The 10,000-nt window shown below is 60.0% G+C and overlaps 1 non-coding gene across 1 annotated transcript; it reads left to right on the top strand.

Annotated features, from left to right (window-relative positions):
• Nucleotides 1–6,703: 6,703 nt before the first annotated feature.
• LOC142795310 (small subunit ribosomal RNA) lies at nucleotides 6,704–8,518 on the top strand. The gene has a single exon (XR_012892931.1). It is a non-coding gene; the product is annotated as a small subunit ribosomal RNA (ribosomal RNA).
• Nucleotides 8,519–10,000: the final 1,482 nt, after the last annotated feature.

Here is a 10,000-nt window from a genome sequence, read left to right as displayed (position 1 = left end):
CAGCTGACGCAGTTCGGACTTAGCACTTTTTGGCTGAGCCTTGCTGGCGGCCCACTCACTCGATCGCCATGTCTGTTTGCCACAGTTTTCCCGGTGGTGCCGCACCCGGGCTCGCCCCGGCAGACGCGTTTTTTTTTTTCTTTCGCCCCGGCTGACGCAGTTTTCGCGCCGCCCCGGCAGACGCGGTTTTCGCGCCGCCCCGGCAGACGCGGTTTTTTGCGCCGCCCCGGCTGACGCGGTTTTTTGCCGCCCCGGCTGACGCAGTTCGGACTTGGCACTTTTTGGCTGAGCCTGGCTGGCGGCCCACTCACTCGATCGCCATGTCTGTTTGCCACAGTTTTCCCGGTGGTGCCGCACCCGGGCTCGCCCCGGCTGACGCAGTTTTCGCGCCGCCCCGGCAGACGCGGTTTCGTGCCGCCCCGGCAGACGCGGTTTTTTGCGCCGCCCCGGCTGACGCGGTTTTTTGCCGCCCCGGCTGACACGGTTCGGACTTTGCACTTTTCGGCTGTGCCTGGCTGGCGGCCCACTCACTCGATCGCCATGTCTGTTTGCCACAGTTTTCCCGGTGGTGCCGCACCCGGGCTCGCCCCGGCAGACGCGTTTTTTTTTTTTTTTCTTTCGCCCCGGCTGACGCAGTTTTCGCGCCGCCCCGGCTGACGCGGTTTCGTGCCGCCCCGGCAGACGCGGTTTTTTGCGCCGCCCCGGCTGACGTGGTTTTTGCCGCCCCGGCTGACGCAGTTCGGACTTTGCACTTTTTGGCTGAGCCTGGCTGGCGGCCCACTCACTCGATCGCCATGTCTGTTTGCCACAGTTTTCCCGGTGGTGCCGCACCCGGGCTCGCCCCGGCAGACGCGTTTTTTTTTTTTCCTTCGCCCCGGCAGACGTGGTTCCCCCCCCCCCCTCCGTCTTTCTTTTTGTTTTTTTTTTTCGCCGCGGCTGAAGTGGATTTTTCGGTGCCTCGACGCCCCGGTAGTCGCGGTTTTTCCGTTTCCGCACGGCCCCGGCTGACGCTGCTCGGTCACAGTCGCCTTTTGTGGTGATTGCAGACTTCTTGAGCGCGGGTGTTTTTTTTTTTGTTGTTGTTGTTGTTTTATTACGCATTCGCTCCAGCAGACGCTGTTTAGACTTTTTGTTTCCTCTTTTATCCTGCGACGAGGTGACGAGGTTTATTCGGTGCCCCGCCGCCCCGGCTGAAGTGATTTTTCCTGTCCCGTGCCGCCCCGGCTGACGCGGTTGGGACTTCGCGTTTGTTCGGCCGCCACGGGTTTTGGCGCACTCGCTCGGTTGCTTGTTGTTGCCACTTGTTGCGAACCCAGGTTTCTTGAGCGAGCGCGGGCGTTTTTTCTTCCTTTCTTTCTTTGTTCTATGTGTTAGCGAATCGGCCTTTAATATCACACGAGGACTCACAACCAACAATTTTCAGTTTGAAGTGTAAAAAATCTGCAGGTGTTGACGTAACTGACTTGCCCCGTACCCTTGAGTACATCCATGAAGTTCTCGTAGTACTACTAAATCGCATTATTCCAAGTGGAGAAATTCCCATAAACTTGCAAACCTCTACACGAAAATCGGTGCGCGTGATAAAGTTGAAAATTATCGTCCGATATCAAATGTGCCTTCTATAACACAAATTCTAGGAAAAAAAAAAAAAAAAACACTTGTTCGCCGTTTTCTGCGCCGTGACTGGCAGCACTCCGGCGAAGCGAAACGGGGTCGATTCGAGCACGATATCGGCGTCTTTCGACGTGCTCGCCGGCGACCGTCGCACGAGTACGTCGCACGAGCGCGTCTGCCGGGGCGCCGTTTGCGAAGCCGACGCAAAAGTGGGAACCGCCGCTCGGATGATCGCCGCTTTCGGCAGAGTGAGTGTTGGCACTCCGGGGAAGCGAAACAGCGTGAATGCGCCCACGAAATCGGCGTATTTTGAAGTGCCCGCCGGCGACCGTCGCACGAGTACGGTAAACCGCGTCAGCCGGGGCGTAGTTCGGGACGCCGACGAAAAAGTGGGAAGCGCAACTCGGATCTTCGCCGTTTTTGCAGGAGTGAGTGGCGGCCCTCCTGCGAGACCAAGAAGCATCGATTCGTGCACGAATTCGGCGCCTTTCGACGTGATCGCCGGCGACCGTCGCTCGAGTAGGGCAAACCGCGTCTGCCGGGGCGGGCTTCGGGACGCCGATGCGAAAGTGGGAAACGCTGCTCGGATGTTCGCCGTTTTTGGCCGAGTGAGTGCTGGCACACGGGCGAAGCCAAACGGGGCCGATTACGGCACGATATCGGCGTCTTTCGACGTGCCCGCCGGCGACCGTCGCACGAGTACGGTAAACCGCGTCAGCCCGGGCGGAGTTCGGGACGCCGATGCGAAAGTGGAGAACGCCGCTCGGATCTTCGCCGTTTTTGGAGGAGTGAGTGGCGGCACTCCGGAGAAGCCAGGGAGCGCCAATTAGCGCACGATATCGGCGTCTTTCGACGCGCTCGCCGGCGACCGTCGCACGAGTAGGGCAAACCGCGTCTGCCGGGGCGGGGTTTACGACGCCGACGCAAAAGTGGGAACCGCCGCTCGGATGTTGGCCGTTTTTGGCAGAGTGAGTGCTGGCACTCCGGCGACGCGAAAGAGCGCGAATGCGCCCACGAAAGTGGCGTATTTGGACGTGCGTGACGGCGACCGCTGCAGGAGTACGAAAAACCACGTCAGCCGGGGCGAGCGACACACGGCGGTCTGGGTGCTTATCGCTGCTATTATAGGGGCACCCCGGCAGACGCAGAAAAAAAAAAAAAAATTTTCGACCTTCTTTTTTGCTGGTCGAGCTCGGGTAACCCAGGTCGCAATGGGAGCCGCGCACGAAAGCGGCGTCGCGAGACGCGTTCGCGGTCGCTAGTCGCACGAGCTCGGCAACCGCGTCAGCCGGCGCGGAGTTCGGGATGCCGACGGCTAAGTGGGTACCGCTGCTCGGATGTTCGCCGTTTTTGGCCGAGTGAGTGCTGGCACTCCGGTGAAGCCAAGGAGCGCCAATTCGTGCACGATATCGGCGTCTTTCGACGTGCCCGCCGGCCACCGCCGCACGAGTACGGCAAACCGCGTCTGCCGGGGCGGGGTTCGCGACGCGTACGCAATAGTGGGAACCGTCGCTCGGATGTTCGTCGTCTTTGGCCGAGCGAGTGCTGGCACTCCGGCGAAGCGAAACGGGGCCGATTCGGGCACGATATCGGCGTATTTCGACGTGCTCGCCGGCGACCGTCGCACGAGTACGGCAAAGCGCGTCTGCCGGGGCGAGGTTTGCGACGCCGACGAAAAAGTGGGAAGCGCCGCTCGGATCTTCGCCGTTTTTGCAGGAGTGAGTGGCGGCCCTCCTGCGAGACCAAGAAGCATCGACTCGCGCACGATATCGGTGTCTTTCGACGTGCCCGCCGGCCACCGCCGCACGAGTACGGCAAACCGCGTATGCCGGGGCGGGGTTGGCGACGCCGACGCAAAAGTGGGAACCGCCACTAGGATGTTCGCCGTTTTTGGCAGAGTGAGTGCTGGCACTCCGGCGAAGCGAAAGAGCGCGAATGCGCCCACGAAAGTGGCGTGTTTGGACGTGCTTGACGACGACCACCGCAGGAAAACGAAAAACCACGTCAGCCGGGGCGAGCGACCCATGGCGGTCTGGGTGCTTATCGCTGCTATTATAGGGGCACCCCGGCAGACGCAAAAAAAAAAAAAAAATTTTTTTCGACATTCTTTTTTGCTCGTCGACCTCGGGTGACCCAGGTCGCAGTGGGAGCCGCGCACGAAAGCGGCGTCGCGAGACGGCTTCGCGGTCGCTAGTCGCACGAGCTCGGCAACCGCGTCTGCCGGGGCGGAGTTCGGGACGCCGACGGCTAAGTGGGAACCGCCGCTCGGATGTTCGCCGTTTGTGGCCGAGTGAGTGCTGGCACTCCGGCGAAGCCAAACGGGGCCGATTCCGGCACGATATCGGCGTCTTTCTACGTGCTCGCCGGCGACCGTCGCACGAGTACGGCAAAGTGCGTCTGCCGGGGCGGGGTTTGCGACGCGTACGCAATAGTGAGAACCGTCGCTCGGATGTTCGTCGTCTTTCGCCGAGCCAGTGCTGGCAATCCGGCGAAGCCGAACGGAGCCGATTCGGGCACGATATCGGCGTCTTTCCACGTGCTCGCCGGCGACCGTCGCACGAGTACGGTAAACCGCGTCAGCCGGGGCGGAGTTCGGGACGCCGATGCGAAAGTGGGAAGCGCCGCTCGGATCTTCGCCGTTTTTGGAGGAGTCAGTGGCGGCACTCCGGTGAAGCCAAGGTGCGCCAATTCGCGCACGATATCGGCGTCTTTCGACGTGCCCGCCGGCCACCGTCGCACGAGTACGGCAAACCTCGTCTGCCGGGGCGGGGTTTGCGACGCCGACGCAAAAGTGGGAACCGCCGCTCGGATGTTCGCCGTTTTTGGCAGAGTGAGTGCTGGCACTCCGGCGAAGCGAAAGAGCGCGAATGCGCCCACGAAAGTGGCGTGTTTGGACGTGCTTGACGACGACCACCGCAGGAAAACGAAAAACCACGTCAGCCGGGGCGAGCGACCCATGGCGGTCTGGGTGCTTATCGCTGCTATTATAGGGGCACCCCGGCAGACGCAAAAAAAAAAAAATTTTTTTCGACATTCTTTTTTGCTCGTCGACCTCGGGTGACCCAGGTCGCAGTGGGAGCCGCGCACGAAAGCGGCGTCGCGAGACGGCTTCGCGGTCGCTAGTCGCACGAGCTCGGCAACCGCGTCTGCCGGGGCGGAGTTCGGGACGCCGACGGCTAAGTGGGAACCGCCGCTCGGATGTTCGCCGTTTGTGGCCGAGTGAGTGCTGGCACTCCGGCGAAGCCAAACGGGGCCGATTCCGGCACGATATCGGCGTCTTTCTACGTGCTCGCCGGCGACCGTCGCACGAGTACGGCAAAGTGCGTCTGCCGGGGCGGGGTTTGCGACGCGTACGCAATAGTGAGAACCGTCGCTCGGATGTTCGTCGTCTTTCGCCGAGCCAGTGCTGGCACTCCGGCGAAGCCGAACGGAGCCGATTCGGGCACGATATCGGCGTCTTTCCACGTGCTCGCCGGCGACCGTCGCACGAGTACGGTAAACCGCGTCAGCCGGGGCGGAGTTCGGGACGCCGATGCGAAAGTGGGAAGCGCCGCTCGGATCTTCGCCGTTTTTGGAGGAGTCAGTGGCGGCACTCCGGTGAAGCCAAGGTGCGCCAATTCGCGCACGATATCGGCGTCTTTCGACGTGCCCGCCGGCCACCGTCGCACGAGTACGGCAAACCTCGTCTGCCGGGGCGGGGTTTGCGACGCCGACGCAAAAGTGGGAACCGCCGCTCGGATGTTCGCCGTTTTTGGCAGAGTGAGTGCTGGCACTCCGGCGAAGCGAAAGAGCGTGAATGCGCCCACGAAAGTAGCGTATTTGGACGTGCTTGACGGCGACCGCCGCAGGAGTACGAAAAACCACGTCAGCCGGGGCGAGCGACCCACGGCGGTCTGGGTGCTTATCGCTGCTATTATAGGGGCACCCCGGCAGACGCAGAAAGAAAAAAAAAAATGGGGACATGGCGTGCGTCACCGTGCGGCTTCGCAGCGTTGCCGAAGTCGCCGAGCCCTTCGACTGAGCCGAACGGCGGACAGGGAACGTTGGTCGGCCGTTCTAACCTGTCGGTGCCACGCCGAGACGTCGTTAAGGAAAACCGCGTCGTGGGCCTCTACGACGCCGTCGAGTCGTTGTACGTTTGGTGTCCAGCGTGTCGGCGGCGAGTAGCGGACACGTCGTTCACGACTTCGGTCTTTCGCAGTCGACGCGAACTTGCGGAGAGTCGTGGTGCCTCACGTTTTCGGCAGAAACCGCGGCGGAATTTTCCCGTGCGTGCGCGCACGACCTCGGTGCTGTGCCGTCAGCGTAGTGTTGCACAAACTCGTGGCCTACCCAAGGTGCGGTACGTTTGCGGCCGTATCCTCGGTGGGAATTTCGTGAGTAGGGTCGCAAATTCTACGACCTCGGCGGGTTTGAGAGCGACGTAGACTTGTGGCACGCTCAACATGCCACACGTTTCGGGGCACACCCGCGGTGAAATTTTCTCGAGTACGCTCGTATTAGGGCCCAAGGAGGTCTGGGTACTTATCGCTGCTATTATGTGGGGGTTCTCGTGAGCGGCGTACGCGAAAGCGACCGGGTGTCTGATATGCGGCGGGCTTCGGCCTCGTCAAGCGTGTCCTCGGGTCTGCTCCAGGGGAATCCACGGCAGTCGTCTGCAGCCTCATCCGCTTGATGCGTTAGGGGCTGGTTGTCGGACGGTGCCGTTTTACCACGATATCGAGGTGTGTTCCGTGTCGTCCTCGGGCGATTCAGATGCGAAAGCGCCGAAGACGCGGGCGTGACCCGTCGTCTGGCGGCTTTGCAGTCTCGGCTCCGTTGCTAGTTCCGGCCGGTCCACCGACAGTGCAGCGGGCTTGGGCAACCCGCACGGCGCGACCGAGTCGATGCAACGAAAAAGAGCGAGCATGAACGTGCTTCTTGCCGCACGGCTCCCACTCGTCTTTCGGGAAGGTTGTGCCGTAGCGAGCTCGAACGCCGTCATCTCGGAGTGCAAAATAAGCGTGTTGGGGCGCCTGAAGGTGGCCTCCGCCGCACACAGACTGCGTCCGGCCCGCCGAGGGCGAGGACGGACGCGCAGTCGAACGATTACCTGGTTGATCCTGCCAGTAATCATATGCTTGTCTCAAAGATTAAGCCATGCATGTCTAAGTACATGCCGAAATAAGGCGAAACCGCGAATGGCTCATTAAATCAGTTATGGTTCCTTAGATCGTTTCTTCCTACTTGGATAACTGTGGCAATTCTAGAGCTAATACATGCAGTGAGCCTGGAGCCCTTTGGGTAACGGGTGCTTTTATTAGACCAAGATCGATCGGGTTTCGGCCCGTATTGTGTGGTGACTCTGGATAACTTTGTGCTGATCGCATGGCCACGAGCCGGCGACGTTTCTTTCAAGTGTCTGCCTTATCAACTTTCGATGGTAGGTTACTTGCTTACCATGGTTGTTACGGGTAACGGAGAATCAGGGTTCGATTCCGGAGAGGGAGCCTGAGAAACGGCTACCACATCCAAGGAAGGCAGCAGGCGCGCAAATTACCCACTCCCGGCACGGGGAGGTAGTGACGAAAAATAACAATACGGGACTCTTTTGAGGCCCCGTAATTGAAATGAGTACACTCTAAATCCTTTAACGAGGATCAATTGGAGGGCAAGTCTGGTGCCAGCAGCCGCGGTAATTCCAGCTCCAATAGCGTATACTAAAGCTGCTGCGGTTAAAAAGCTCGTAGTTGGATCTCAGTTCCAGACGAGTAGTGCATCTACCCGATGCGACGGCTCGGACTGAACATCATGCCGGTTCTTTCTTGGTGCACTTCATTGTGTGCCTCGAGATGGCCGGTGCTTTTACTTTGAAAAAATTAGAGTGCTCAACGCAGGCGAGTCGCCTGAATAAACTTGCATGGAATAATAGAACAAGACCTCGTTTCTGTTCTGTTGGTTTTTGGAATACGAGGTAATGATTAAGAGGGACGGACGGGGGCATTCGTATTGCGGCGCTAGAGGTGAAATTCTTGGACCGTCGCAAGACGAACTACTGCGAAAGCATTTGCCAAGAATGTTTTCATTGATCAAGAACGAAAGTCAGAGGTTCGAAGGCGATCAGATACCGCCCTAGTTCTGACCATAAACGATGCCAACCAGCGATCCGCCTGAGTTACTCAAATGACTCGGCGGGCAGCTTCCGGGAAACCAAAGTATTTGGGTTCCGGGGGAAGTATGGTTGCAAAGCTGAAACTTAAAGGAATTGACGGAAGGGCACCACCAGGAGTGGAGCCTGCGGCTTAATTTGACTCAACACGGGAAAACTTACCCGGCCCGGACACTGGGAGGATTGACAGATTGAGAGCTCTTTCTTGATTCGGTGGATGGTGGTGCATGGCCGTTCTTAGTTGGTGGAGCGATTTGTCTGGTTAATTCCGATAACGAACGAGACTCTAGCCTATTAAATAGGTGCGGGGTTCCCAGCACCTTACAACCTTCTTAGAGGGACAAGCGGCTCCTAGCCGCACGAAACAGAGCAATAACAGGTCTGTGATGCCCTTAGATGTCCGGGGCCGCACGCGCGCTACACTGAAGGAAGCAGCGTGTCTTTATCCCTGTCTGAAAAGACTGGGTAACCCGTGGAACTTCTTTCGTGATTGGGATAGGGGCTTGCAATTGTTCCCCTTGAACGAGGAATTCCCAGTAAGCGCGAGTCATAAGCTCGCGTTGATTACGTCCCTGCCCTTTGTACACACCGCCCGTCGCTACTACCGATTGAATGATTTAGTGAGGTCTTCGGACCGATGTCCGGCGCGGCCTTTCGGTTGCGCCGGTCTGTTGGAAAGATGACCAAACTTGATCATTTAGAGGAAGTAAAAGTCGTAACAAGGTTTCCGTAGGTGAACCTGCGGAAGGATCATTAACGGATTGTGAAGGGTGAGCGCCTCAGCTGCGTCTGCGCCCGACACTTTCTGCCGCTGACCCCGTTTGGACGCGGGGTCGGCTTTTCCCCACGGGGCTGCCTGAATGTGGAGCGGCACCCCGTGACAAATTGTTGCGCCCAGCGGACGCCAACACCGCGACCTTGGACGGTCGGCCAGGTGGCGGACGCGGGTACAAACGGCGCAACGCACTCATAGGTCGGCTTTCGACCCGCCACTGCACCGTGGCTCGAAGCGCTCGAAATGCGCGACCCGACCGCTGCGGGACCGCCTAGTACTGTAAACAGGAGCGGCGGAGCGCGAACGGCGAGTCGTGGTTACGTCGGTAGAAGGCGAGGCTGCGCGTTCCCGAAACGCCAGCCGAGTGCCCTCCCGACCGTTCGAGCGTGCAAGAACGAGACCCGACAATCGCGCGGCGACTGCCAAGTACGAGAGGAACGGCACAAGCGTCGGCGGTCGGTCAAGGAACTGGCGATGTGACGGGTCCGCTGTGCACCAGTGCATACCGTCCCGCCGTCCGCGGCAAGCGCCTCCGCGTCCTCGGGTGACGGAGGCTGCCGGTCGGTTCTTGCAGGCGAGGGATCTCGCTGGCACGGTTCGCGTTGACGCGCGGCCGGTCATGGCACGGCGATGCGACGGCCGAGGTGCGCAGTACTCGATGGAGGAACCGCACGCTCCGATGACCGTCCCGCCCTCCGCGGCGTATGCGTACCGACCGTAATGGTTGCAGCAGCGCCGGCCGGCTTTTGAATTCGCCACACGAAACACGGTGCGAGATCGCGGTTAGGGGAGCGTCGACGTTGCCAGGGCGTTTTGCTTGCTGCCGAGGGAAAGGCGGCACGGCCACGTCGCGCTCGTCGCGATTAGCGGGTCTGCGCGCTTTGGGAAGGTGCCGCAACGACTTGCCGAAAGAGGAAGCACGGAAGAACGAGGGACTTGGACGTCCCGACAATTGAACGCACTTGCGGCCAGGCCCTTGCTGGCTTCGTTCTTCCGCCTCGAGTAGGCTCGTACGCGGCTCCGGCGCCGAAAGTGGTCCTTGGCACCGACTTCGGTGGACGTGGAAGTGCCGCGCAAGTACGGCGCGCCTGGCTCCACCTGTTGGCTAAAGTAGGCAGCCGGATCGGCATTTTGGTGTGCGGTGGCAAACCGTGGATGCGAAAAAAGCTTGTGCGATTTCGTGGAACAAAAAGCGGGGGTCCCCCTTTTTATGCGGAGGAGACCGACCCGCCCGCCGTGGTGAACCGCGACGCCACGGTAAAAACGGGAGAGGCTTGTCGATGGGACCGTGCATCCCGCGCTCCACGGAGGCCGGGAGGCGGCCGCCCGAGGAAATGTGTAGCCGTCGAGGCCCGCATCTGCGTGCACTCTTATCCAAATGGGTGTACCGCAGGCATTTTCTGGTTAGGCGGGCCAATGAGAGCGAGCACACAACGATACCTACGGGTCCGGCTTGGAGAACC

Source organism: Rhipicephalus microplus, unplaced genomic scaffold (genome assembly GCF_043290135.1).
Source record: "Rhipicephalus microplus isolate Deutch F79 unplaced genomic scaffold, USDA_Rmic scaffold_617, whole genome shotgun sequence".
In the NCBI taxonomy this organism is placed as follows: domain Eukaryota; kingdom Metazoa; phylum Arthropoda; class Arachnida; order Ixodida; family Ixodidae; genus Rhipicephalus; species Rhipicephalus microplus.
This window is presented reverse-complemented; position numbering and strand designations above follow the sequence as displayed.